Here is a 26,842-nt window from a genome sequence, read left to right as displayed (position 1 = left end):
TGCCAGACGGAAGGATTGGGACAATGGAGCCCGGAGCTGGCCCAGTAGGGCGTTTCCCGACAGCGGCTGGAGAGGCTGACTGGTGATATCTGTTTTAGAACGACGAAGATTAGATCAACGAAAACCCTTTTTGCATCGGGGGCACACCATGGGGGGTACGCGTGGTGGAAGGGCCTGCAAGGGCAAGAGTGTTGCTCTGACTGGGGCAGTTGCGGGCAAAATGACCTGGATTTTTGCAAAGGAAACAGGAGTGCCCTTGTTGCGGTGTGTTTTTAAGACAGCTCCGACTGCAACCCCAAAGGCTTGTGAAAAGCGAGTAGCAATGGGGTCAGCATCCTGACAGAGTCTAATTATGTCATTTAAAGTTTTATGTTTATATTTGCCTCGGAGAATACAGGCAGAGTTTGCATTTTCATATGCAAGTTGTTTCACCAGATCATTATCCCAAGCCTGTTCGCCCAGGGTGCGCTTGGTCGCTTCTAAAAGGCGACTAAGGAACTCAGTATAATGTTCCTGGGCACCCTGAATTATCTGGGAAATAGGTGTCAAGGGAGATCCCTTAAAGAGGACGTCCCTCCAAGCAGCCATAGCGGTGGTGTGAGTGAGTCCCAGAAGGTTATTAGGGAGTCGTGATTGTTCAACCTCCGTGGCATAAGGGCCCACACCACACATTTGCTCATAAATTTCTTGAGAGGAGTGTGGGGGCATAGGGTTAACATCAGCCAAGGAGCGGCAGCGGTTCTCCAAGCGTGCTTGCCATCCCAGATATTGTGGGAGAGTGAGGACCGCCTCAGCAATCTTGCGCCACTCTGAGGGTATAAAAAGACCACCGTGGGCCAATAAGACATGTGGGGATGCCCCTGTGCTCAACAAAGAAATACTGCGTCTCCCACTTTTCCTGAAATTGTCTGTGCTCGTCATCAATCTTTCTCTTGACTGCAGGCTTTGATGAAGTCATGATGAAGGTATGACAAAATCTAATTCTGTAATAAACCTCTCTTCCTTCTCTCCCTTAGGCCTCCGATAATGCAAGGGACAGCGGCAGAAGCAGCGGAAATGATGTCTGCGCTAGGCGCAAAGTATTCGCGATTATTCACTTACCGAATATTCGCGATAAAAAATTGCATTAGAAGAAAAAAATTGCAAAAAATTGCATTAAACATTTGCATACCCTGAACGGAACTGCTGGGGTATGCGATTGTTTAATGCGATTTTTTTCTTACTAATGCAATTTTTATTGCTATTATTCAGTAAGCGAATAATTGCGAATACTGCAATATTTGAAGGCCGGCCACAGGCCACAAAATGTTTTACAGAGGGCCGCAAACAGCCCACAAGTCGCGAGTTTGAGACCCCTGGGCCTACACCCAGCAGTGCTCAGGGCTTATTCCTGGATCTGTGCTTAGAAATTACTCCTGGCAGGCTGGGGGACCATATGGGATGCCAAGGATTGAACTCGGGTGGACCAAGTACAAGGAAAATACCCTATCTGCTGTGCTATCTTCTCTTCTTTACTTTTTACATTTATTAAATTCATGTCAGATTTCATAAGGCATATAGACTTATTTGCTAACAAGTTACTATGATCAGTTTTTCTAATTAGTGTTTTGTTTACTTTATCTCACTATGTTTTGTTCCTACAATCATAATTAGTGTTTTGTTTACTTTATCTCACTATGTTTTGTTCCTACAATCATTCAATGAACACATGAGATTCTTACTATCTAATTTTATAGATGAGGAAACTGTAACTTCAAGAAGGTCAAATAATCTGCTTTAGGCCTTGAGGCTAGAGATATAGTGCAGAGCTAAGGCATGCAGTCGATCCAGGTTAAGGCATGTAGTTGATTCAGGTTCAATATCTAGTACCACATATGGTTCCTAAACACCACCAGGAGTGACCCTCAGAGCAGAGCCAGGAGTAAACCCCGATTACTGCCAGACCAGATATGGCCCCAGCAACTGCATCTCCAATACCCCCTACAAATACGTTGTTGCTTTGGATGTCTTTATACAAGTTGTGTAGTATCAATGTTTATTCTATTTATGTCTCTGTGGTCTGCTTTGGCTATTTTAAAACTTAGCTTTGGTAATATTATTTTAAATAAGTATATAATATATAATATATATAATATAATATAATAAATAAGTATATAATATACCTTATTTTCAGGCGTATAAGACGACTTTTGAAACAAAAAAAAGTCAACTGAAAATCGGGGGTCATTTTATATGCTGAGTATATCCTGAAAAATGTTTCAATATGCCGCTAAACGAAAATTGTCTGAATATTGCCACAAAACAAATTTCCAACTCGATCCTGCACCAATCACTGCAAGGCTGCTCAGACTGCCTCTTTAACTGAGCCAATCCAAGCAGGCTTTTTATGCACGCAAATTAGACAATGTTCTGGACCCGAATCTACACTGTTAAAAGCCTGCTCAGATTGGCCAGAGTCAGAGAGGAAGTCTATTACACTATAACCTTTGAACCTTTGCTTGTTGTGATTGGATCACTGTGGTACATGAGCACAGGAACACATGCAGCACATGCAGCACAAGAATGTTCTGTCTGATACAGTGAATATAGGCCTAAACCTATGTTTTTACTGCAAAATTAGGGGGTCGACTTATATGCCCAGTCATCTTATACGTCGGCAAATACGGTAATAAATATAAAAATATATAACATATGAAAATATATATTTAGTTCTGTGACTAGACTATGGCAAAAAGATACTCAAAAAGCATGTGAGGGGCCGAAGCGATAGCACAAGTGGTAAGGCCTTGCCTGTGCTAGCCTAGGACGAACCGCAGTGTCCTATCTGACCCCCCAACCCAGGAGCAATTTCTGAGCACATAGCCAGGAGTAAGCCCTGAATGTCACTGGGTGTGGCCCCCCCCCCAAAAAAAGCATATGAGTCCCTAAATTGGTATAATGTGAAAGCACAAGTAATGTTCAATCTAACAGATATTGGAAAAACACTAATCAAAAGAAATCAAGGAAACAAAATACCATCTGGTTATGTCATGGGTTGTGGATTTCTGTTTGTTTTTGGGCCACACCCTGCAGCTCTCAGGGCTTACATCAGGTTCTGTGGTCAGAAATCACTCCTACTAGGCTTGTGGGACCATATGGAATGTTGGGGGAATCGAACCTGGGTTGGCATCTGCAAGGCAAACACCCTACCCACTGTGCAATAGCTCCAGTTCTCTGTGTTTTTGTTTTTGTTTATTTCTTAGGCCACACCTGACTGTGCTCAGAACTTACTCTGGCTGTGTGCCCAGGGATGACTCCTGGCCTGGCTCAGGAGACCACATAGGTATTGTTAGCTCAGAAACCTTGTATTAGCTCTCTGACAGCAGAAGATGAATTTTTAAAGTAAGCCTTGATGAACAGCAGGACAATGAAGTAACATTTAGAAAACTGAAGCTACCACATGCCAGGACTTCTGGGTGTCTTCAACTGGTATGTTGGGGGCTCTGGGCAGGACAGCTAGCCATAGACTCCCTGGGCTGTCCACTTAGTCCAGGGGACCGAGATCTCCCCACACCAGGCAGGTCTTCAGGGCCATGCCTGGTTAATTGGGCCTTGGGGGAAGGGGATGAGAAATTCCTCCCTACGCATCCACAAACTACTGAATAAGCATTAAGAGTATTCCTTATCCTTGTTATGTTTTCCGTATGCAGAATGTCCATTTTGTATTCTGCCCTTGCCCACACCCCTACAAAGCTCTTTTTTACTCCATAACTCTCTCACACCCCCCAAACATCACTAACCTACATTACTCTTTTTAACTTCAGTACTGTACAATCCTAATCACAGACCAAAGCCGTTCATTGTGTGTAACAACCCCAAACTGTTTCAAGAGACATAAAATGGACACGTATTTCTTTAGAATATTTTGTTTTTTTTTCTCTGACAGCTATAATTCTTACTAAATGTTGTCTTATATAGTGACAATTCTAACTACTTTTTATCTTCTCTTTATGAGCTGTTTAACAAGGAATTTTGGTGAAAGAGTCCCCCAGTTTAATGCTTATGATTGAACCATATCATGGGAATTGTTGGACTTGTTCTTATGGCCCCCATATGTGCCAATAACACCACGTGGCATTGCTTCTTTTTTGCATAGGCACATTAAAATGGAAAATACTATACATACAAATAAGATCCTATCTAATAAAGATTGGAACACACAAATCTTATAGTGCAAAGGGACCTTACACCCTGTACATTGACATAACGACCTGGCACAGACCTCAGAAGATAGGGCATTTTCCATTCACCCCTGAACCATGGAAACCATCCATGAAACATCCAGGCTTGTCTATAACATCACCTGGAAGTAATCCTCTACCATGGAAAACCCTATACTGGTCAGACATTGACCTGCTCAAAAGAGACTTCCCTTAACACTGAGAAGACTTAACAACAACAAGGATCTGTTTACAGGACAGGGCTCCCTGCATTGCCCTTTGATTGTGAGGTGAAACGAGAGGACACTCCACATTCTGACTTCAATGTAGGATATGCAGATTCCAGGATTTTTAATACAGAAACATGATGCCAACAACAGAGACTGTGTGAAAAATAAAAGTGTGTTGGCACTACAGACAATGTCTTGGATTGGACGATCTAGCTTGCCTGGAGCCTAGAGTTGGTCTTATGCCAGGAAACTTCAGGGTAGGGTCTTTTTGTATTTAGGCCAATGTTATTCCTTTCCATATATATATATATATATATATAAATAAATATATATTTATTTATTTGGTTTTTGGGCCACACCCAGAGATGCTCAGGGATTACTCCTGGCTGTCTGCTCAGAAATGGCTCCTGGCAGGCACGGGGGACCATATGGGACATCGGGATTCGAACCAACCACCTTTGGTCCTGGATTGGCTGCTTGCAAGGCAAACGCCGCTGTGCTATCTCTCCGTGCCCAATGCCCCTCATATTTTGGTGGGCCTATGCAAACAACAATTGCCACTCTAACACCGTTTTTACTGTGCTCCTTTGACTCTAATCCTTAAAAAAAAACCCACTTAAAATTTGAGGTTAACTTAAGCTAATATGCATGTACATGGAAATGTAAAAAAATACTATGCCTGTAATGTTTAAGGAGTTACGTAAGTTTTATGGCTTTAGAGTGGCTTGTGTGCTGTTAAGAAATACTATAATGTATGGTCTCACTCATCTATGGGTTTTAAGAAAATTGAAAGACACCCTTGTAATAATAATTTTCAGACACAAAAGAGAAAAGAGCTGGAAGTTCCAGCTCACCTCAGGAAGCTCACCACAAAGAGTGATGAGTTTAGTTAGGGAAATAACTACATTTTGAACTGTCCTAATAATGAGAATGTATGAGGAAAATGGAGAGCCTGTCTAGAGTACAGGCGGGGGTCGGGTGGGGCGAAGGGAGACTTGGGACATTGGTGATGGGAATGTTGCACTGGTGATGGGTGGTGTTCTTTACATGACTGAAACCCAAACACAATCATGTATGTAATTAAGGTGTTTAAATAAATTAAAAAATAAAGAAATACTATAATGTGTTACAATCTGGGGACTTGAGGGACAAAGTAATTGTACATGAATTCTGTTTTATTTATCTTAATGTTCTTTGGCTGAAAGTTCAAAGTTAAGATATCAGCAAGTGGACTTCTTCTGAGAATTATGTTATGAGTGATTGTCCTTCTTTATTTTATTTTATTTTATTTTATTTTGGTTTTTGGGCCACACCCGGCGGTGCTCAGGGGTTACTCCTGGCTATCTGCTCAGAAATAGCTCCTGGCAGGCACGGGGGACCATATGGGACACCGGGATTCGAACCAACCACCTTTGGTCCTGGATTGGCTGCTTGCAAGGCAAACACCGCTGTGCTATCTCTCCAGGCCTGTGATTGTCCTTCTACTGTAACTTTACCTTGTCCTCTTTCTTTGCATCTTTGTTCTCATAATTAAAAATAAAAATTAAAAAATAAAAATAATAAAAAAGAATCCCATGGATGTAATCAAGGTGTTTAAATAAAAATTTAAAAAGAAAAAAAGAAAACTGAAGCTAATTACTGAGGATATTTAGGACAAAATTTTCTCAACTTATTTGCATGACATGGACCTTACTCATGACAAAATCATAGCAGCTTATGATTGCAGCTCATACTGATGTCAGACAACTGATGATCATTTGCTCTGTTTATTTTGTGTTGGTTTTTTATAAAATGATAATAAACAGAGATTAGGGAAATAGTACAGGGGATAGTGCACGTGCTTGGTTTAATTATCATTAGGTATCCCTGATGGTCCACAAAAACTGCTGAGTTGACCTTTGTGGTTTGTGGCACTGCAAAGCCTGAGCAGCATTGCATTCTTAAACCCTCCAATTGAACCTCAGGCCTACTTGGCAAAGAATCTCTAGGGGGATCCCCCAGTTTCCCTGAACACTCTTTGAAGTCTCCCCTTCTATACAAAAATTAGGCTCAACACCAAGAACACCTTTTGATATGGGAAGTGATGATAATAATGACCTAAGGAATTCAAATGCATTGTGGGAAGGGTGAGTAAATTAATTGCAGGCAACATTGGAAAATATATAGAAGTTGGGCAGCCTATTTACCTCCTCAGTGATGATCTCTTTTAGAAAATTAAAATCTCTAAAGTTGCCCCAGTGTGAATTAGAAAAGCTCATGGAGATTAATAAAGAAGGTAATAGTTTTGGAAAAAGCACTGGTGATGAGAAAGGTGTTAGTGTTGAATGAAATTCTGAACTGAATAGGAGCCAGAAGTTCAAGTATCTTTTAACTTTAGAATTTTAAAGTTAAAACAAATGAAACAAATAAACATTTTAATAAATAAAAAGTTTTATTTGCGAAAACCAAAAACAACCACTGACAACGAATATTAATATTATGTTATATTATTAACATCAAGATTTCTTTCTTTTCTTTTTTAGTTTTTGGGTCGTACTCAACAGTATTCAGAGCTTACTATTGATTCTCTGCTCAGAAAGAGCTCCTGACCATATGGGTGCTCATGATTGAACCCAGGTCTTGACTGCATGCAAGTCAAGTGCCTTTGTTCTTTCTCTCCGGACTTAAATATTTTTTAAGGCATTTAGTAATTGCTGATTGATTTGATGGACAGGTAGTTGGGTGGCTGGCTGGATGCGTGCATTGATGGATGGATGAGTAGTGGTTGAGTAGGTGGACGAATTGACAAAGGCAATGTAAGTATCAGCTCTAAATTTCAGTCAGGGTTATGGAAACGCCAGCCAGTTTCCTGGTTCAAACTTTGGTTTGCAGTTTAATGCCACTGTGCTGCCATCCAGTGGTAGTATGAACTGTCTTAGTAAAAGTACTAGTAAAACTCGGCAAGTTGGAATGCAAAATGAAAAACATGAATGTCACTTTTTTTTTTTCTGGTTCCAGCAGTTTATAATTCCCATAATTTATATATATTTAATTAAAATAGTGATTTAATATTAGTTGCTTAATATATATTATAAATAACCATTTCAGGACCAAGCAATGCCACACTGGCTTAGGCATCCTATGGGAATGGCAAATAATTGCCAAAAGGTCTTTTTATATTTTGAGACAGCCAATAGGATTCTGGTATTTTAAAAAAATGTTATAGCCATATTTTTCAAGAGACATAGCTGACAAAAATTTTATTGCTTTTGTACTTCAGTTTCAAAATGACTTTGTTTTTATGGAACTTGCATCCCTTCTTCCCTATCCCTGTACCAACACTGTCTTTTAAAAAAAAAATCTTGGGGCCGGGCGGTGGCGCTGGAGGTAAGGTGCCTGCCTTGCCTGCGCTAGCCTAGGACGGACCGCGGTTCGATCCCCCGGCACCCCATATGGTCCCCCAAGAAGCCAGGAGCAACTTCTGAGCGCATAACCAGGAGTAACCCCTGAGCGTCACAGGGTGTGGCCCAAAAAAACAAAAACAAAAAATCTTTATTTAAATACCCTGATTACAGACATGATTGTAGTTGGGTTTCAGTCATAAAAGAACACCCCCCCTTCACCAGTGTAACATTCCCACCACCAATGTCCCCCATTTCCCTCCTCCACCATCCACTGCCTGTATTCAAGACAGGCATTTTACTTCCCTCACGCATCAACACTGTCATGGTAGTTGTTAGTGTAGTTATTTCTCTAACTGCACTCACCACTCTTTGTGGTGAGCTTCATGTCATGAGCTGGTCCTTTCGGCCCTCACCTCTGGGCATTATTACAATAATGCCTTTTATTTTTCTTAAAACTCATAGATAAGTGAGACTATTCTGTGTGTGTGTGTGTGTGTGTGTGTGTGTATGTGTGTGTCCCTCTGACTTATTTCACTCAGCCTAATAGTTTCCATGTCCATCCATGAATAGAAAAATTTCATTACTTCATCTCTCCTGATGACTGCATAATAAACCACAGTTTCTTTAGCCATTCATCTGTTGAGGGTCATTTTGAACAATATTGTCTTAATTAGTGTAAAAAAAAAAAAAAGCTGGGGCTGGAGAGATAGCGGTAGGGCATTTACCTTGCTAGCGGCCGACCAGGACCTATGTTGGTTCGAATCCTGGCAATCCATATGGTCGCCTGTGCCTGCCAGGAGCAATTTCTGAGCACAGAGTCAAGAGTAACCCCTAAGTGCTGCCGGCTATGCCCCCCCAAAAAAGCTATTTATCTTATAAAAATTATGGAAAAATAAAATAAATGGTTTCAAGTTTAGAAAACCAGGAGTACAACATAAGGACTCCCTATCTCTTTAATTAACTGTGTTATATAATAGTATCTTCTATTACTGAAGAAGGGAGCTGAAGGGAGTTGAGCTTGAAACAAACTAGCCTGAGCTATTAGGAAATCTTTTCTTAAGGACCTTGTGTTTTCTTCCTTTGATCTATTTGAGAACTGTCAAATGTGCTCAGTTATATTTTTACATTTAAATAGGTCTCAAAAGTTCCATGGAAACGGAATTGAATCCTTTTCTCGCTACTACAAATTTGATGAATGATACCTGATCATGAAGAAATGCTGAGAGTTGAAGAGTCTGGTGGGTAGTCCAGGCTTTCAAGTCATTAAAAGAAGTTCAGCCACACTAAAGAGGGAGATCTGCTTAAAGTCTACCAACTTAAATATTTGTTTCACCCCAATTAATCTCACAGAAACACCCAGAAAACTGTTGAACTAAATTCTAAATACTACACTGTTTGAATATCCTGCAACACAGTCAATTTGATGCATAAAATTAAATATCACATGTGCCTTGGTGTGGGCACTATTTTTACCCATTGTGTTGGTTACTCAATGGCCTCTTTTATTCTGTTGACTCATGTACTTCAGTTCTGAGCAATTTTATTCAATTTTTTCTGGAACACTCATATATTTTATTTGTTCTCTTATTTCTGGAATGTCTGTTATTTAGATTTTAGAACTTCTAGTTGTACCTCCAACCTCCAATGATTTTCTCTAATTTTCCTATTTTTCCATCTTCCTTTACCTTATTTTCTGGAAAGTTTTTTTTTAATTTTTTTCTTTCAACTCTTGTATTGATTTTTACTTCTGCTATCAAGATTTTGGGTTTAAGACTTTTTTTTCTTTGCAGGATTTCTGCCCACTTCAAATAAGTCGCCTATTCTTGTTTTATTTACCAAATCTTTTCTTAGATCTCTCATAATTTTAATGGCAAGATATCTTTTTAAGAAACATTCTTTTCTTTTATAAGGTTTGCTTCTTCCAAGTTGTTTATTTTTTATTTATTTCTTTGATTTCCATTAGTCATATTAGAGACATCCTTCAGTTGTTAGTAATTCTTGGTTGTTTTCACATCCTTACAATCAAGGAATTAAAAAGATGCTTTCAAGCATCTTTCATGGGGCTGGAGTCATAGGGTGGAGAAATATATTTAAATGTGACCTTCACTAAGAGATGAATTGGCCATACTGTATAATTAGAAATCTGTTAATATGTCTAGATCTGTTTTTTTTTTTTTTTTTTTTTTTGGTTTTTTGGGCCACAACCAGCGGTGCTCAGGGGGTTACTCCTGGCTGTCTGCTCAGAAATAGCTCCTGGCAGGCATGGGGGGACCATATGGGACACCGGGATTCGAACCAACCACCTTTGGTCCTGGATCGGCTGTTTGCAAGGCAAACACCACTGTGCTATCTCTCCGGACCCTAGATCTGTTTTTTAAATATATATTTTAATAATATTTTTATTTAAGTACTATGATTACAAACATGTTTGTAGTTGGGTTTAAATCAGAGAAAGAACACCCTCCTTTACCAGTGCAACATTCCTCCCACCAATGCTCTATAACCCTCTGCCTATATTTGAGACAAGCATTCTACTTCTCTTACTCATTAACATTGTCATGGTAGTTCTTAGTGTAGTTATCTCTCTAACTGCATTCATTGTGGTGAGCATCAAATTGAGAGCCGGTCCTTCCAGCTCTCATCTCTAATGTCTCTGAGCATTATTACAATAATGTCTTTTCTTTTTCTTTTCTTTTTTTTTTTTTTTTTTTATTTCTTCCAAGTTCTCATGTTTTGTGGCATAGAGTTTCTCAAAGTAGTCTCTGATTACTGTATTGGATGGATCTCTGTATTATTTGCAATGATCTCCCCTTTTCATTTCTAATCCATTTTATTAAGTTTCTCTCTCCCTTTCTTTGTGAGTCTTGCTAGTGGTTTATCAATTTTGTTTATTTTTACAAAGAACAAACTTCTGTTTTCATTAATCTTTCGGATTGCTTTTTGGATTTACGCTTCATTAATTTCTGCTCTAAGCTTTGTTATTTCCTTCTGCCTACTTATTTTGGGTTCATTTTGTTGATCATTTTTTAATTTTTTGTGTGTTTTTTTTGGGGGGGGCCACACCTGATGACACTCGGGGGTTACTCCTGGCTTGGGGATCATATGGGAGGCTGGGAAATCGAACCGTGCTTCATCCTAGGCTAGTGTGCACAGGCAGATGCCTCAGCACTCGTGCTACCACTTTGGCCCCTCATTTTCTAATTTTATAAGCTGTGTCATATGTAGGCCCCTATTCCTTCCTGATGTGTGCTTGCAAAGCTATAAATTTTCCTCTTAGTACCACTTTTGCTATGTCCCATAAATTCTGATAATTTGTGTCTTCATGGCATTTGTTTCTAGGGATTTTTTTTTCTCTTTAATTTCATCTCAGTAGTAAGTAAATTTCCAGGTATTAAAGTTGTTCTCCTGTTTCCCTTTGTAGTTCATTTCTAATTTTAGTGCTTTGATATCTGAAAAAGGTATCTGTACAATTTATATCCTCTTGACATTATAGAAGTATGTTTTATGGGCCAGCATATGGTTTATCCTAGAGAATGACCTATGTGCATTGGAGAGAAATTGCATCAAGTTTTCTGTGGATGGAGTACCCTATATATAGGTATATAATATATAGGGTACTCCATCCACAGAGAGTGTGTGTATATATATATATGTGTGTGTGTGTGTGTGTATGTATATATATACATATATATATATATATATATATATATATATATATATATGTATATATATCTCCTAGTCCACTCTCTTCCATTTCTCTTTCAGAACTAGTATATTCTTGGGTTGAAGTCTGGTTGATCAATTGATGACAGGGCAGTGCTGAGTTTTCCCATTATTATTGTGTTGCTATTTATGTCTTCTTTCATATTTGTCAACAATTGTATTAAATATTTTGCTGGTCTGTCATTGAGTGTGTATATCTTTAGGAGTGTGATCTTTCTGTTTTACATACCCATGATTATTAGAAAATGTCCATCTTTGTCACATAAATTTCTGAGTCTAAAGTTTATGTCATCTGTTATTAATATGGCAATTCCAGCTTTTCTAAGGAAGTTGTTTGCTTGGGTGATTTTCCTCCAACCTTTGATTTTGATTCTGGTTTGTTCTGACTATTCATATATCTTTCTTGTAGGCAGTAGAATATTGGATTCAGCTATTTGATCCATTTTGACACTCTGTGTCTCTTAACTGGTGCATTCAGCCCATTGACATTGAGTGAGATAATTGTCATGGGATTTAGTGCCATATCTGTGTAGAATTTTGGTGTATCTTTAGGCCTATCTTGTATTATAGTAGACCTTTCAGTTCATCTTTTTTTGTTGTTGTTGTTTGTTTTTGGCCCACACTCGGTAACACTCAGGGGTTACTTCTGGCTATGTGCTCAGAAGTCGCTCCTGGCTTGGGGGACCATATGGGATACCGGGGGATCGAATTGCGGTCCGTCCTAGGCTACCGCAGGCAGGGAAGGCACCTTACCTCTAGCGCCACCGTGCCAGCCCCTCAGTTCATCTTTTAAGGCTGGTTTTGAGTCCGTAGAGTTTCTGAGCTGCTGTTTATCTGTGAAGCTATCTATACATCCTTCAAACCTGAAAGTGAGTCTGGCTGGGTGCAGTTTTCTAGGCAAAGCATACATTTCATTGAGTTTATATTTCACCACTGCCTTCTGGCCATGAAGGTTTCTTGTGATAGGTCTGCTATAAATCTTAAGGGTGTTCTTTTGAATGTAATTTCCCTTTTTGATGTTGCTACTTTCAGTAATTCTATCCCTATATGTGGGATTCGTCATTGTGACTAGGATGTGTCTTGGGGTGCTTTTCTTTGGGTTTCTTTTAGCTGGCACTCTTTGGGCATGCAGGATTTGGTTGCATGTAGTCTTTACTCTGAGAGTTTCTCTATCATGATGTCCTTGACTGTTGATTCTTCCTGGGGATTTTCTTTCAGGGGTCTCTGGGACTCCAACAATGTTGTTTCTATTATGTTTACATTGTTTCTGTTAAGTTTAAAAAAGATTTCTTTCTTTCTTTTTCTTTTTTCTTTCTTTTTTTGGGGGGGGGGTTTGGATTACACCGGACAGCACTCAAAGATTACTCCTGGCTCTATGCTCAGAAATCGCTCCTGGGATGCCAGGATTTGAACCACCGACCTTCTGCATGCAAGGCAAATGCCTTACCTCCATGCTATCTCTTCGGCTCCAAAGATTTCTATTTTCATTTGTTCACATTCTTTGAGTATTTTTCCATTATCTGATCATTGGCTTTAAGGTTCTTTTCCAATCTCTTTTGTTGTATGGAATTGTTCTGCATCTCATCTTCCAGTTCACTGATTTGGTCCTCAGCTGTTGTTTACTCTGTTGGAGAGGCTTTCTTCATTGAAGTTTTCATTTCATCTACCAGGTTTTTCAGTCCTGTTATTTCAGTTTGGAGTTTTCTAATTTCTATCTTTGTGGTCTTTTCAGATCCATCTATGCTTTTTTTTTTTTTTTTTTGAGTTCTCTGAACATCTTTCATGTTTCTATTCTAAACCCTTTATCTGAGGAGCTAACTAGGTGGTTGGTACTTTTCGGGTCATCAGAGCTACCATCTTTATTCTCTATGAATGGTATTTTCCTGTATTGTTTCCCCATTGACACCTTGTAGTGTGTTTTTTACTACGTATTGTGGTGGGGTTCATGGGCTAGAAAATACATGTGGCTTCTCTGGCTCCACCCTTCATAGGAGGAGACAGCCTCCCTTGTGTTGGGCCCTGAAGAGGATTATGTTTGCTGGCATCTTTGTTGGCTGCCTCATGCAGGAAAGCATAAAAACCCTAAATATATATATTTTTTATTTTTAAGATTATTTTTTTTTTTACAAGTTTTGGTCCATGAGCAATGGTGCATGCTGTAAGGCATCTGCTTTCCCTGCGCTAGCCTAGGACAGAGCATGTTTCAATCCCCTGACGACTCATATGGTCCCTCAAGCCAGGAGCAATTTCTGAGCACATAGCCAGGATTAACCCCTGAGCGTCACCAGGTGTGGCCCCAAAACAAAACAAAACAAAAAGTTTTAGTCCACACCCTGTGACGTTCAGGATCTGCACTCAGCAATCACTTCTGGCAGGCTCAGAACATTTGGGAGGCCAAGCATAGAAACCAGGTTAGCCACATGCAAAGCACTCTACCTGCTATATTATTGTACCAAGTCTAGATCTAGTTTATTGGGCTTATCAAATGTTTTAAAGAAAACTTTTCTCACTTTTCTTAAGGACAGGACCTTGGTTGCTGATTAGGAGATATCAAGTTGTCTTAGGATCCAAGGCTGAGGTTTCCTGAAATTCTAATTTTAGCAGTATATGTGCAACTTCTGTTTCTGTTTGTTTGGGTGAGGGAGGAGTCCTGATCAGTGTTTAGGAAGCCCAGGCTCCATTCTTGACTATTCTCAGCCATTTGGGCTATTCACTTGAATGTTGGGGCCCAAGAATGCTTTGCTTTTCAGACTCTGCAGTACTGGGGGCCATGTGATGCTAGGGTATGAATATAGTGTTAGATAGTGAGTGAGGCACATGCAAGCCATGAGGCACATGAGCCCCAACCTCTGCACTGCCTTCCTAACCCTATCTTCCCTGCCTTTGATAGTGCCTAGTGTTCTTGATTTTAATCTCTTCCACAAATAAAGCTCTCTGAACTCTGCAGAACTGGACAGGGAGAATGGCCCAGTTCTGGAAGGGGAAGAAAAGCAAGGCCATTCTTTTTTTTTTTTTTTTTTTTTTGAGTCACACCTGGCAGCACTCAGGGGATACTCCTGGTTCTCTGCTCAGAAATTGCCCCTGGCAGGCACAGGGGACTATATGGGATGCTGGGATTCGAACCACTGACCTTCTGCATGAGAGGTGAATGCCTTACCTCCATGCTATCCCGGCATCCCCAGCAAGGCCATTCTTTTTTTTTTTTTTTAAGTATTTTTTTAATTATCTTTATTTAAACACCGTGATTACAAATATAATTGTGGTTGTATGATTACAGTCATGTAAAGAACACCCCCCTTCACCAGTGCAGGATTCCCACCACCAATTTCCCAGATCTACCTACTCCCCACCCCACCCACACCTGTACTCGAGACAGGCTTTTTTTCCCCCTCATTCATTCACATTGTTATGATAGTTTTCAGTGTAGTTATTTCTCTAACTGCACTTATCACTCTATGTGGTGAGCTTCATGTCATTAGCTGCACCTACATGGGAGGATGGGGGGAAGTAAGGGTTGGGACTGAGGTAGTAAAATATTAGAAATGAGCTTTGTAAGGCAGTATCAAGGTCCCAATACAAGATGGATATTATGGATATATAGAATATATGCACACAATACTATCAATATGAAAACAAAGAGAAAAAATTTCCACTGACTATCCCAATATAAACCAGTGCTAGAACAGCCTGCCCTCCTCCCAGAGCGCATTCCCATTAGTGTAGGGAGAGATAGGGGAAAAGCCTATTGACCCCTATAGAGTCCACCTAGACCGGTGCCCAGGGAAAGACTGAAGTCCAGGGGAGAAAAACCCTATACCTGGCAAGAGCTGGTCTCCAGAATCAAGGAGGAAACCGGAAGTCAAATATCTGCCCGCCCTCCTCCCCATGCACCTCCCCCCTGGAGTACTGAGGGAGAGGGGAAGCCTGAGGACCACTAAGAGTCCACCTGGACCTACTTCTGGTCATCTGAGCTGGCACCCAGGGAAAGGCCTTTTTTTTTTCTTTGTTTTTTTTGGGTCACACCTGGCAGTGCTCAGAGGTTATTCCTGGCTCCAGGCTCAGAAATTGCTCCTGGCAGGCACGGGGGACCATATGGGATGCAGGGATTCGAACCGATGACCTCTGCATGAAAGGCAAACGCCTTACCTCCATGCTATCTCTCCAGCCCCGAAAAGCCATTCTTAATAGTCATCTTGTTCTTATTCTCTCCCTACTTCATTCCCTAGTTCAATAGGTTCCTTTTATTGCACCTAAACCTGCTGGAGATCCAGCATTAAAAAATAGAATGGAGTCAGCATTCTCTGCTGTCAATTTGAAATATGAGTCAGAGGGGTTTTCTAAGTCATTTATCATTTTGTCTGTGTTCTAACTTTGAAATCTTGAATCTCTTGCTTCTGTGAGAAATTATGTCTTTATAACAATAATTTTACTGTTGTTTTAGTTGTGTTGTGTAAAGAAAGCAAGATAGATGCTTGTATATGAAAAGCTATCTTTATCTAAAATGGCTTCTGTAGGGGCCAGAGAGATAGCTCTGTGGTAGAGCATTTGCCTTGCATATGGCCTACTGGGGATGGACCCATTGTATTCCTGGCATTCGATGTGGTCCCCAAGCCTGTCATGAGCAATTGCTGAGTGCAGAGCCAGGAGTAACCCCTAAGCTCTGCTGGGTGTGGCCAAAAACCAAAATAAAATAACAAGTCTTCTGTAAAATTAATTTTTTGGGCCACACCCAGCGGTGCTCAGGGGTTACTCCTGGCTGTCTGCTCAGAAATTGCTCCTGGCAGGCATGGGGGACCATATGGGACACCGGGATTCAAACCAACCTCCTTTGGTCCTGGATCGGCTGCTTGCAAGGCAAACGCCACTGTGCTATCTCTCCGGGCCCATAAAATTAATTTTTTATTTATAAAGTTTCAATTTATTTTTAAACTGTTGAACTAGTTTGAGTTTTTTGTAGTGAGATATAATTAACATTGTGTGTGATTTTTCATTGTTTTAAAACTTAAGAAATCTTTTTAACTATGTTAAGATTAGCTAAATATTTACTTAGTTTATTTAAATAAAATTGCCTAGCAATAATGTTTTTTGTTTTTTGTTTTGGCACTGGCTTGCCTACTCTTTTATTGACGATGGTGTCCCACCCCTTCTGCAGTATCCCTGCTGCCTCTTTACAATCCCCATGATGTCATTTTTCACTGAGATTCTCAACTAAGCCTTTTCATGTCCTTCTATGGTAGCTCTATAATTCACCCTTTCCCTAGCTATTTTATCACAGCAAAACTTACCTGTTCATGGAGCTGGAGAGATAGTATGGAGTTAAGGCATTTGCCTTGCATGCAGAAGATCAGTGGTTCGAATCCTGGCATCCCATATGGTCCCCTGAGCCTGCTAGGAGTGATTTCTGAGTATAGAGCCAGGAGTAACCCCTGAGCGCTGCCAGGTATGACCCAAAAACCAAAAACCAAACCAAACCAAAACAAAAAACCTTACCTGTTCAGAATTATTTTTTTATTGATTTTTTATTTTTAATTATGAGAACAAAGATGCAAAGAAAGAGGGCAAGGTAAAGTTACAGTGGAAGGACAATCACCCATAAACAGAATTCTCAGTAGTCCCATTGCTGATATCTTAACTTTGAACTTTCAGCCAAAGAACATTAAGAAAAACAGAATTATTTTGTTTTAAGCTCTCTCTCTATATAGATATAGATATATATTGAGAGAGTATATATACACACAAACACATCTATCTACATATTTGATTTTTGGCTCACACCTAGTGGTACTCAGGGGGTTACTCCTGGCTCTGTTTTCAGAATCACTCCTGGCAGACTTGGTGGGGGGGCATATGAGACGCTGGAGATTAAACCCGGGTTGGCTTTGTGCAAGGCAGATGCCTTCCTTACCCACTGTGTTATATCTCTTCAACTCCCCCTCTATATTTTTCCCCTTTTTGTTTATTCTTTTGGTGCAATCACCTTCAACACCTTATATATGGTAAGTATGAACTCTATTACTGAACTTTCCAGCTTGGCTCTTTCCAGAACTCCTCTAGGGGTTCTGGGCTATTCCCAGCAGTGCTTAGAGAAGTTTGTGGTGCTAGGAACAAACCTAGGGCCTTGCACATACAAATACATGCTTATAGTTTGAACCATGTCCCTCTGACACCGCTAGCTCTTAGCCATAAAAAGGTACCAAGAAATGTTTTAGAAGAGTTTTACATTTAATACTTACTTATAACAATATGGTGTAATAGATATCGTTAGTCCTACTTCATAGATGAGGTTTAGTGAGATTAAATCTGACTTGGTCAAGATTACAAGTTAGTCATAGAGCTACAACAGGTTTTGGGAGGACACACCTGGTGATACTCAAGTAATACTCTTATCTTTGTGTTGGAGAGTTGATCCTGATGGTGCTTTGGGGACCATATGAGGTTCTGGGGATTGAACCAAGGCCTCTTGTATGCAAAACATGCACTCATATGCAGAATTGCTCACAATAGATTTTAACCACTGCACATTAACTCTCTGTATTAGAAAACATTTACAATGCCAACTTACACATTAGAATATTAGAAAATTGTTTCAGAGGCTATTTTTTAAAGCAATACTTTAAGCAAAATAGTGAAATGAAATGAGTTTTAGGCAGCAGGGACTTTCACTACCATTTAGGGATGCCTTTCTCTAACTATCCTCTCAGAAAGCTGTGGCTAGTTTGCATTTTTAACACTGTAGCTAAATAAAGCCATCTATGATCATGAAAATCTCTCAGAGAGCTGTATTATAAACTCTAGCACTGAGCCGAGAAAGACTGATTTTTGAGCAGTGTATTTGGATTTGCTGGCTTGTTATGAGACACATACTTGAGCCCATTCTCCATTTCACTCTGTGTTTTTCAATTCAAAGAGGACTTTTATTCTTCATAGTAACAAATGATATCAAAATCACAAGGCAGCTTCTCTGACTATTTCCATCTAAGGTTATATAAACACACAGTTTTGATGATTTAATACACATTTTTCATCCTTACTGGGATAAGTTGGTTTCCTAAAAACAGCAGAGGATTCCAGATCTTCTCCAGAGATTCAGTATTATCTCTCCTGTAACAGAAAACACTCAGATCTTCACCTCTGACACCAAGTTGATCAGATACCAGCTATTCTCTCTCTCTCTCTCTCTCTCTCTCTCTCTCTCTCTCTCTCTTTCTCTCTCATACACACACTCCACACATAGACTTATTAAATGACTATATGGATTGTGTGTGACACCAAAATAAATAAGATAATCTCTCTATTCAAAGGATTTATGATTTGAGTAAATATAAATAATACATAAATAGAATAAATATTAAAATATTATTCTTGGGTCAGGGAGATAGTACAAAGGGCAGGAAAGCATAAAATATGTGCTGGAACCTCAGCTGAAATTCCTGATACAGCATCATCCCACCAATACTGCTGGGAGTAACCCAGAAGTACCAATACAGGAATAAACCCAACTCACTCTAAGCACTACTAGGTATGGCTCAAAAAAACAAAACAAAGCATAATTCTATAAAATTTATTCTTGTAGGAAGGTTAATATGTGTTTTTTGGGGCCAGAGTGATAGCATAGTGATTATTGTATATTTGCCTTGTACATGGCTGGCCAATGTACAATACACAGCATCCCATATGGTCTCCTGACCCTGCCAGAAGGGCCGGGTGTGTCCCAGAAACAAATAAAAATAATATGCATTTTCTTTTATGATTGCAAAGAATAGAGATTTAAGCCTCTTCTCCCTTCCCACTCCTGTCTCATAAAAAACAAAAACACAACCATGATTCCTGGTCTTCTACCCTTAGGAAAGAACACTCTGGTAGTTTTTAAGGCCAAAAACAGCTTTCTTTGGTATTCTTTCTATTTTCTATAACAAGGATTTTCCCAAATAAAATGTTTAATTTTAACATATTATTGGTTTTTGTTATAAGGAAGTTCTTGGAATTACACAAGTAAATTCAGAAGTGGTCTGAAGTCACCTGGTATGTGAATAATACATACTTTTCAAGAGTACATGGGCATGCCACCTACTAAAATAGTGAGGCTGTCTGGCTAATACTTAATTGTGTTATTGCCCTATAGAATTTGGTGAGAGACTGAGGAGAGTTCAACAAAACTAGTTGGCTAAAAGGACAAACTAGAGTTTAGTGAGTGCTTCCAAAGAGGCTCATTTTTTCAATGCACAGATTGGCATCATTGAATGGCAGGCTGAAGATCTAATTGTTAGAGTTGGAGAATTCCAAAGATAAGCAGGTTGTGAAGGTCAGAGTGTCATTGGGAAAGCCTGAGATCTAGGCTTTATTTATGTATTGTGGTGCTGAGGATAGAACCCAATACCTCAGGCCTGGAGAGATAGCACAGCAGCGTTTGCCTTGCAAGCAGCCAATCCAGGACCAAAGGTGGTTGGTTTGAATCCCGGTGTCCCATATGGACCCCCGTGCCTGCCAGGAGCTATTTCTGAGCAGACAGCCAGGAGTAACCCCTGAGCAATGCTGGGTGTGGCCCAAAAACCAAAAAAAAAAAAAAAAAAAAAGAACCTAATACCTCACATATGCAAGGGTTGTGCTCTCCCACTGATCCACATCCCTTGTACTTCCATTTTTATGTTGACATTCCTATTCAGTCAATATTTCCCTCTTATCAATTCCTTAATAAGAGATGAGGGAAGCACACTTTATTACCTAAAGGCATAGTCTCCTTGCGCAGGGGCCATGCTAATCTCTGTATTGTTCTAATTTTAGTATATGTGCTGCTGAACCGAGCACAGGCATAGTCTCTTTAATAAAAACATATATAAATCTTTCAACTGTTTTTGACATTGAGAACTTAAAATTGTTTGCTTTTTAGTTTTGGGCTACACCCATCAATGCTCAGGGATTACTCCTGGCTCTGCACTTATGGTGGTGTTTGGGGGACAATATAGGATGCCAGGGATCAAACCCTGCATGGTCTCATGCAAGACAAGTACCCTACCTGCTGTGCAATCACTTCAGTCCCTTAAAATTTGTTTGTTTTTTAGGTTCACACCCAGCAGTGCTCAGGAGTTACTCCTGGCTATCTACATAGTTATTCCTTGCAGGGATTGAGGGAAAATAATATGGTGCTAGGCGTCTGTATACAAGACAAGTGCTTTGTCCTCTGCACTCTCACTTGAAGATTTCTTTGTGGTATTTTTTGGGTGAGGGGCCCACATTCAACCATGTTTAAGATTTCCTCTTGGCTCTGCACTCAGGAATCATGCCTAGCAGTGCTCATCAGACCATATGGGATTTCAGTGATTGAATTCAATTTGATCACGTGAAAGACAAGCTCCCTATCAGCTGTACTATCTCTCTAGCCCCCAACTTGAAGTTTTTGAGCCATTAATTCCAGATATGTATTTTTGGATACAAATCTGAAGTAGGGTGTTTGCCTTGCACAAGGCAGACCCAGGTTCAATTCCCAGCATCTCATATGGTTCCTGGAGGCTGTCAGGAGTGATTTCTGAACACAGAGCCAGAAGTAACTCGTAGCATTGCTGGTTGTGGCCCAAAAAGGGGAAAAAAAAGAAAAGAAAAATAAAATCCCAGAGCCAGAGGCCAGAGATGTTGCTCAGGGGTAGAGCACATGCTTTGTATGTGTGAGGTCCTGGTTTTGATACTTGCAATACACTCACACACATAGTACACACTTAGACACAAATAACTTCTGTGCCTTGTCACAGCATGGATGAAACTTGATGCTATTATACAGGAAATAAAGTCAAAGATAGATAAGCACTATATGTGCTCATTATCCTGAATCTAAAAATTCAGGAGTCATAAAACCAACACAGTTTGGTGATTAGCAAAGGTGATTTTAGCCTAGCAAAGGTGATTAGCCTAGCAAAGGGCTAGGGTGAGAGGAATGAAGGTGGTTTGAAGGTATAAATTTCTAGTTAAAAGATAAATAGCTGAGAATTTGGAGAAACAGTACAGGAGATAAGATGCTTGCTTTGTATGCAGCTGACCCCAGTTCAGATTCCCACCACCACATATGGTCCCTGGAGCATCTCCAGGGATTGCTTCTGAGCACAGTCAGAATAGTCTTTGAGTACTGCAGGGTGTGACCCAACCCTTCCCCTCAATAAAAGATATAGAAATATCTGGAGATATAGCTCATTTGAAGGACACTAGCACATTTGAAGCCCTGGGTTTGATCCTGCTATCAGCAAAATAATAGTATAGCAATTATAGTTAATAATACTGGGGCCGGAGAAATAGGACAATGGGTATGTCTCATGCCTTGTACACAGCTGACCTTGTTCATTCTCAGCCGTACATAAAGTCCTCTGAGCACTGGAAAGCATGATCTTTGAGCAGAGAGCCAGAAGTAAGTCCTGAGCATTGTCAAGTATGACTACAAAACAATAATAATAGCATGACATAATAATACATAAAACAACAACAACAACAATAATAGTAATACTATATTGAGGGTTCAGGAACAATCATTCCTGATAACAGGGTCAGCTGTGTACAAGATGCTCAGGGCTTATTCCTGGCTCTGTGTTTAGAGATTACCCCTGGTTATGCCTGGGGGAACTATATGCAGTTCCAGCAACTGAACCTAGTTGGCCATTGGGAAGGCAATTATCAAACTTACTGTACTATCTCTACAGTCCGCCAAACAATCTTTTACTGGAAGAGGATGCTATTTAGGAGTTTGATAACTGGAGAGAAGTCAGAAAATAATTTCAAAAACAAAGGCCAGGCATGTGGTTTAGGATTGTAGAGTATTTGCCTTGCTTGTGTGAGCCCTGGCTTCAATTCCTGGCAGAGAAAAAAACTAAAATAAAAAAAAAAATCTTAGACTAGAAGATTCAAAGAACAATATAAATCTTTTGTTAAGATCTAATCATAACTGATAATTTTAAGTTGAGTCCAGTGCTCATTTATGTCCAGAAAATCTAAAGGCCTTTAGGAATGGTTCTGGAACTCCCTGAGAGATCCAAATTATGAGTAACTGACTTATTGTGGACAGACCTCACTAAAGACAAGGCACTTGGATTTAGCTATTCTTGAATTGGATCCAACCCCTAACATTTTAGGTTACATGAGCTGTACGTATTTTACTCATGCTAACTTCCTCATGAGTAAGTTTCCTACTACTTGCAGAATAAGTGTCCCTGTTAATGTAATTTATGGAAAGAACATGTATTGATTTGATGCACGATACTTTTTGTACAGAGGGACTTCAAAAGGCTACCTCTAAAATGGTAACCCTAGGGCCTGAGCAGGTATGGATCTTGCCTTGCATGTGACCTACCTGGGTTCAATCCCTGGCATCCGAAGTATTCCCTGAACCTAGTCAGCAGTGATTTCTGAGTGCAGAGCCAGAACTAAACCCTAAACACAGGCTGGTGTGGCCCAAAATCCCTCAGAAATTTTAAAAAAGTGTTTCTTTTGTAAATAGTGCTGCAATGAATGTAGGTGTGAGGAAGGAATCTTTGAATTATATTTTTGTATTCCTAGGGTATATCCCTAGGAGTGGTATAGCTGGATCATATGGGGCTCTATTTTTTTTTGAGGAATCTCCATATTGTTTTTCATAAAGGCTAGACTAGATGGCATTCCCACCAGCAGTGAATAAGAATTTCTTTCTCTCCACATCCCTGCCAGCACTGATTGTTCTTGTTCTTTGTGATGTGTGCCAGTCTCTGTGGTATGAGATGGTACCTCATAGTAATTTTGATTTGCATCTCCCTGATGATTAGTGATGTGCAGCATTTTTTCATATGTCTTTTGGCTATTTGTATTTCTTCTTTGAGGAATTGTCTGTTTCTTCTTCCCATTCTTTGATGGAGCTATATGTATTTTTCTTATTAAGTTCTGTCAGTACCTTGTATATATTTGATATTAGCCCCTTGTCTGATGATATTGGGTGAATAGTTTCTTCCATTCTGTGGGTGGCTTTTTTATATTAGGCACTATATCCTTTGAGGTGCAGAAGCTTCTCAGCTTAATATAGTTCCATCTGTTTATCTCTATTTCCACTTGTTTGGAGAGTGCTGTTTCCTCCTTGAAGATGCCTTTAGTCTCAACGTCATGGAGTGTTTTATCTATGTGTTGTTATATATATACCTTATGGTTTCAGGCCTGATATCAATGACTTTAATCCATTTGGATTTGATCTTTGTGCATGGTGTTAGATGGGGGTCTGAGTTCACTTTTTTTGCAAGTGGCTAACCAGTTGTGCCAACACCACTCATTGAAGAGGCGTTCCTTGCTTCATTTTGGATATTTTGCCACTTTATCAAAGATTAGTTGATGGTATGTCTGGAAACATTCTCTGAATACTCAAGTCTATTCCACTGATCTAAGGATCTATCTTTATTCGAGTACCATGCTATGTTGATAACTATTGCTTTGTAATACCATTTAAAATTGGGGAAAGTAATGCCTCCCATATTCTTTTCCCCAAGAATTGCTTTAGCTATTCGTGGGTGTTTACTGTTCCAAATGAATTTCAGGAGTGTTTGATCCACTTCTTTGAAGAATGTCATGGGTACTTTTAGAGGGATTGCATTAAATCTGTACAATGCTTTGGGGAGTATTGCCATTTTAATGATATTAATCCTTCCAATCCATGAGCATTTACAATAGCCAAACTCTGGAAACAACCAAGATGCCCTTCAACAGATGACTGGCTAAAGATATTGTGGTACATATACACAGTGAAATATTATGCAGCCATAAGAAGAGATGAAGTCATGAAATTTTTTTATACATGGATGTACATGAAATCTATTATGCTGAGTGAAATAAGTCAGAGGGAGAGAGAGAAACAGAATAGTATCACTCATCTATGGATTTTAAGAAAAATAAAAGACATTTTTGTAATATAATTCTTAGAGACAATAGAGATGAGGGCTGGAAGGTCCAGCTCATGATAGGAAGCTCACCACAAAGAGCAGTAAGTGCAGTTAGAGAAATAATGACACTGATAACTATCATAACAATGTGACTGAATGAGGGAAGTATAAAGCTTATCTCAAATACAGGTGGAGGGCTGGGGAGGAGGGAGATTTAGGGGCATTGGTGATTGGAATGTTGCACTGGTGAAGGTGGGTTTTCTTTATGCGACTGAAACTCAACTACAATCATGTTTGTAATCAAGGTGTTTAAATAAAGATATAAAAATGTGTTTCTTTTGAATTGCAAGGTTCACTAAAGGATGGCTTCTCATTATGTATAAATAACAAGCTCTGCTGGACCTTGTTTTTGCCTCCCCTCCAGTCTTCCTTTCAGATGCTGAATCAGTTGAATTTGTCCTACAATATCATGCTATTTTTTAAAATTTTCAACGACTCTTTATCTTTTTTAAAACATCCTTTATTACATGTTAGTAGTTACTTTAGTATGCCATTTCTCATATCTAAAACCAGAAGAAGTCTATGAGTTTTCAGAAATTATGCACCTAATGTCTGTGGTTATTCCTTTTTGCATTTATCTTCCTTTCATTAGATGGTATTAGTCTGTATTTTGTAGGTAGGTAGAGTGGTAATATTCTAATGAACACTAGATGTCACTCTTACCTTATGTATTGGCAAATCATCTCTGAACAGTTCTCTAAATTCATTGTTTTTAAAAATGCCTTTCCCCTCTAACTCCTTGAAGTTTATTTCTTTTTTTAATTTTACTTTAGCCACAGTGATTTACAATACTGTTAATGATAAGGGTTCATGCATACAACATTCTAATCCCACACCCTACACTGAATTGTCATACATAGTCTCTATTGTTTCAAGGGTTCCTACTCAAATCCTTCCCTACTCCATGGAGGTTTAATTTTTACCTTTTAATTTTCTTGCAGTGACAGTGATCAAACTGGTACTGTGCCTTGAAGTCTAAGCATAAAAGGCATGTACTATTTTTCTTTTTCTTAGGATGTGAAGATCAAAATTCATGGTGCCTTACTCATGGTTCATGCACTCAGGGATCACTCCTGGCTGACCATATAGGGTCCCAGGGTCTTAACGCGGGTAGGCCATGTGCAAGGCAAATGTCTGTACTATTGCTCTGGTCCCGAGGTTTAATTTTTGAGATATAAGCTTTTTTAGACTTATGCCAGTTCGTAAAAAAAATTTAATGAACAAAAACTACTCAAATTTATTATTATTTAAATCTTAGTACTGTGTGAGTCAGCACAATAATATATGTTATATTATGTTTTTTTGGCCACACATGGTGATCTTCAGGAATTACTCCTAGCTCTACACTCAAGAATCATTCCTGGGGCCGGGAAGGTGGCACTAGAGGTCAGGTGTCTGCCTCGCAAGCGCTAGCATAAGACTGACCAGACCGTGGTTCGATCCCCCTGTGTCCCATATGGTCCCTCCAAGCCAGGGGCGATTTCTGAGCGCATAGCCAGGAATAACCCCTGAGCGTCAAACGGGTGTGGCCCAAAAACCAAAAAAAAAAAAAAAAAGAATCTTTTTCTTTCTTTCTTTCTTTCTTTCTTTTCTTTCTTTCTTTCTTTCTTTCTTTCTTTTCTTTCTTTCTTTCTTTCTTTCTTTCTTTCTTTCTTTCTTTCTTCTTTCTTCTTCTTTCTTTCTTCTTCTTCTTTCTTTCTTCCTTCCTTCCTTCTTCCTTCCTTCCTTCCTTTCTTCCTTCTTCCTTCCTTCTTTCCTTCCTTCTTCCTTCTTCTTCCTTCCTTCCTTCCTTCCTTCTTCCTTCCTCTTTCTTTCTTTCTTCTTTCTTTCTTTCTCTTTCTTTCTTTTCTTTCTTTCTTTCTTTCTTTTCTTTCTTTCTTTCTTTTCTTTCTTTCTTTCTTTCTTTCTTTCTCTTCTTTTTTCTTTCTTTCTTTCTTTCTTTCTTTTCTTTCTTTCTTTCTTCTTTTTTCTTTCTTTCTTTTTTTCTTTCTTTTTTCTTTCTTTCCTTCCTTCCTTCCTTTCTTCCTTCTTCCTTCCTTCCTTCCTTCCTTCCTTCCTTCTTCCTTTCTTCCTTCCTTCCTTCCTTCCTTCCTTCCTTCCTTCCTTCCTTCCTTCCTTCCTTCCTTCCTTCCTTTCTTTCTTCCTTCTCTTCTTCTTTCTTTCTTTTCTTCTTCTCTTCTTTCTTTCTTTCTTTCTTTCTTCTTCTCTTTTCTTTCTTTCTTTCTTTCTTTCTTTCTTTCTTTCTTCTTTCTTTCTTTCTTTCTTTCTTTCTTTCTTTCTTTCTTCTTCTTTCTTTCTTTCTTTCTTCTTTCCTTCCTTTCTTCCTTCTTCTCCTCCTCTTCTTCTCCTCCTCCTCCTCCTTCTCCTCCTTCTCC

At 39.4% G+C, this 26,842-nt stretch overlaps 1 protein-coding gene and 1 non-coding gene across 2 annotated transcripts in view; both read right to left on the bottom strand.

The window, feature by feature from the left end:
- ROCK1 (Rho associated coiled-coil containing protein kinase 1) overlaps positions 1–26,842 on the bottom strand; it is a 647,994-nt gene that overhangs the window by 209,738 nt on the left and 411,414 nt on the right. The window lies entirely within an intron of this gene.
- On the bottom strand, positions 20,237–20,340 carry LOC126004892 (U6 spliceosomal RNA). Its single transcript, XR_007494116.1, has one exon. It is a non-coding gene; the product is annotated as a U6 spliceosomal RNA (small nuclear RNA).

Source organism: Suncus etruscus, chromosome 3 (genome assembly GCF_024139225.1).
Source record: "Suncus etruscus isolate mSunEtr1 chromosome 3, mSunEtr1.pri.cur, whole genome shotgun sequence".
Classification (NCBI taxonomy): Eukaryota; Metazoa; Chordata; class Mammalia; order Eulipotyphla; family Soricidae; genus Suncus; species Suncus etruscus.
Note: the sequence above shows the minus strand (reverse complement) of the source record. Positions and strands in the feature narration are given on the sequence as shown.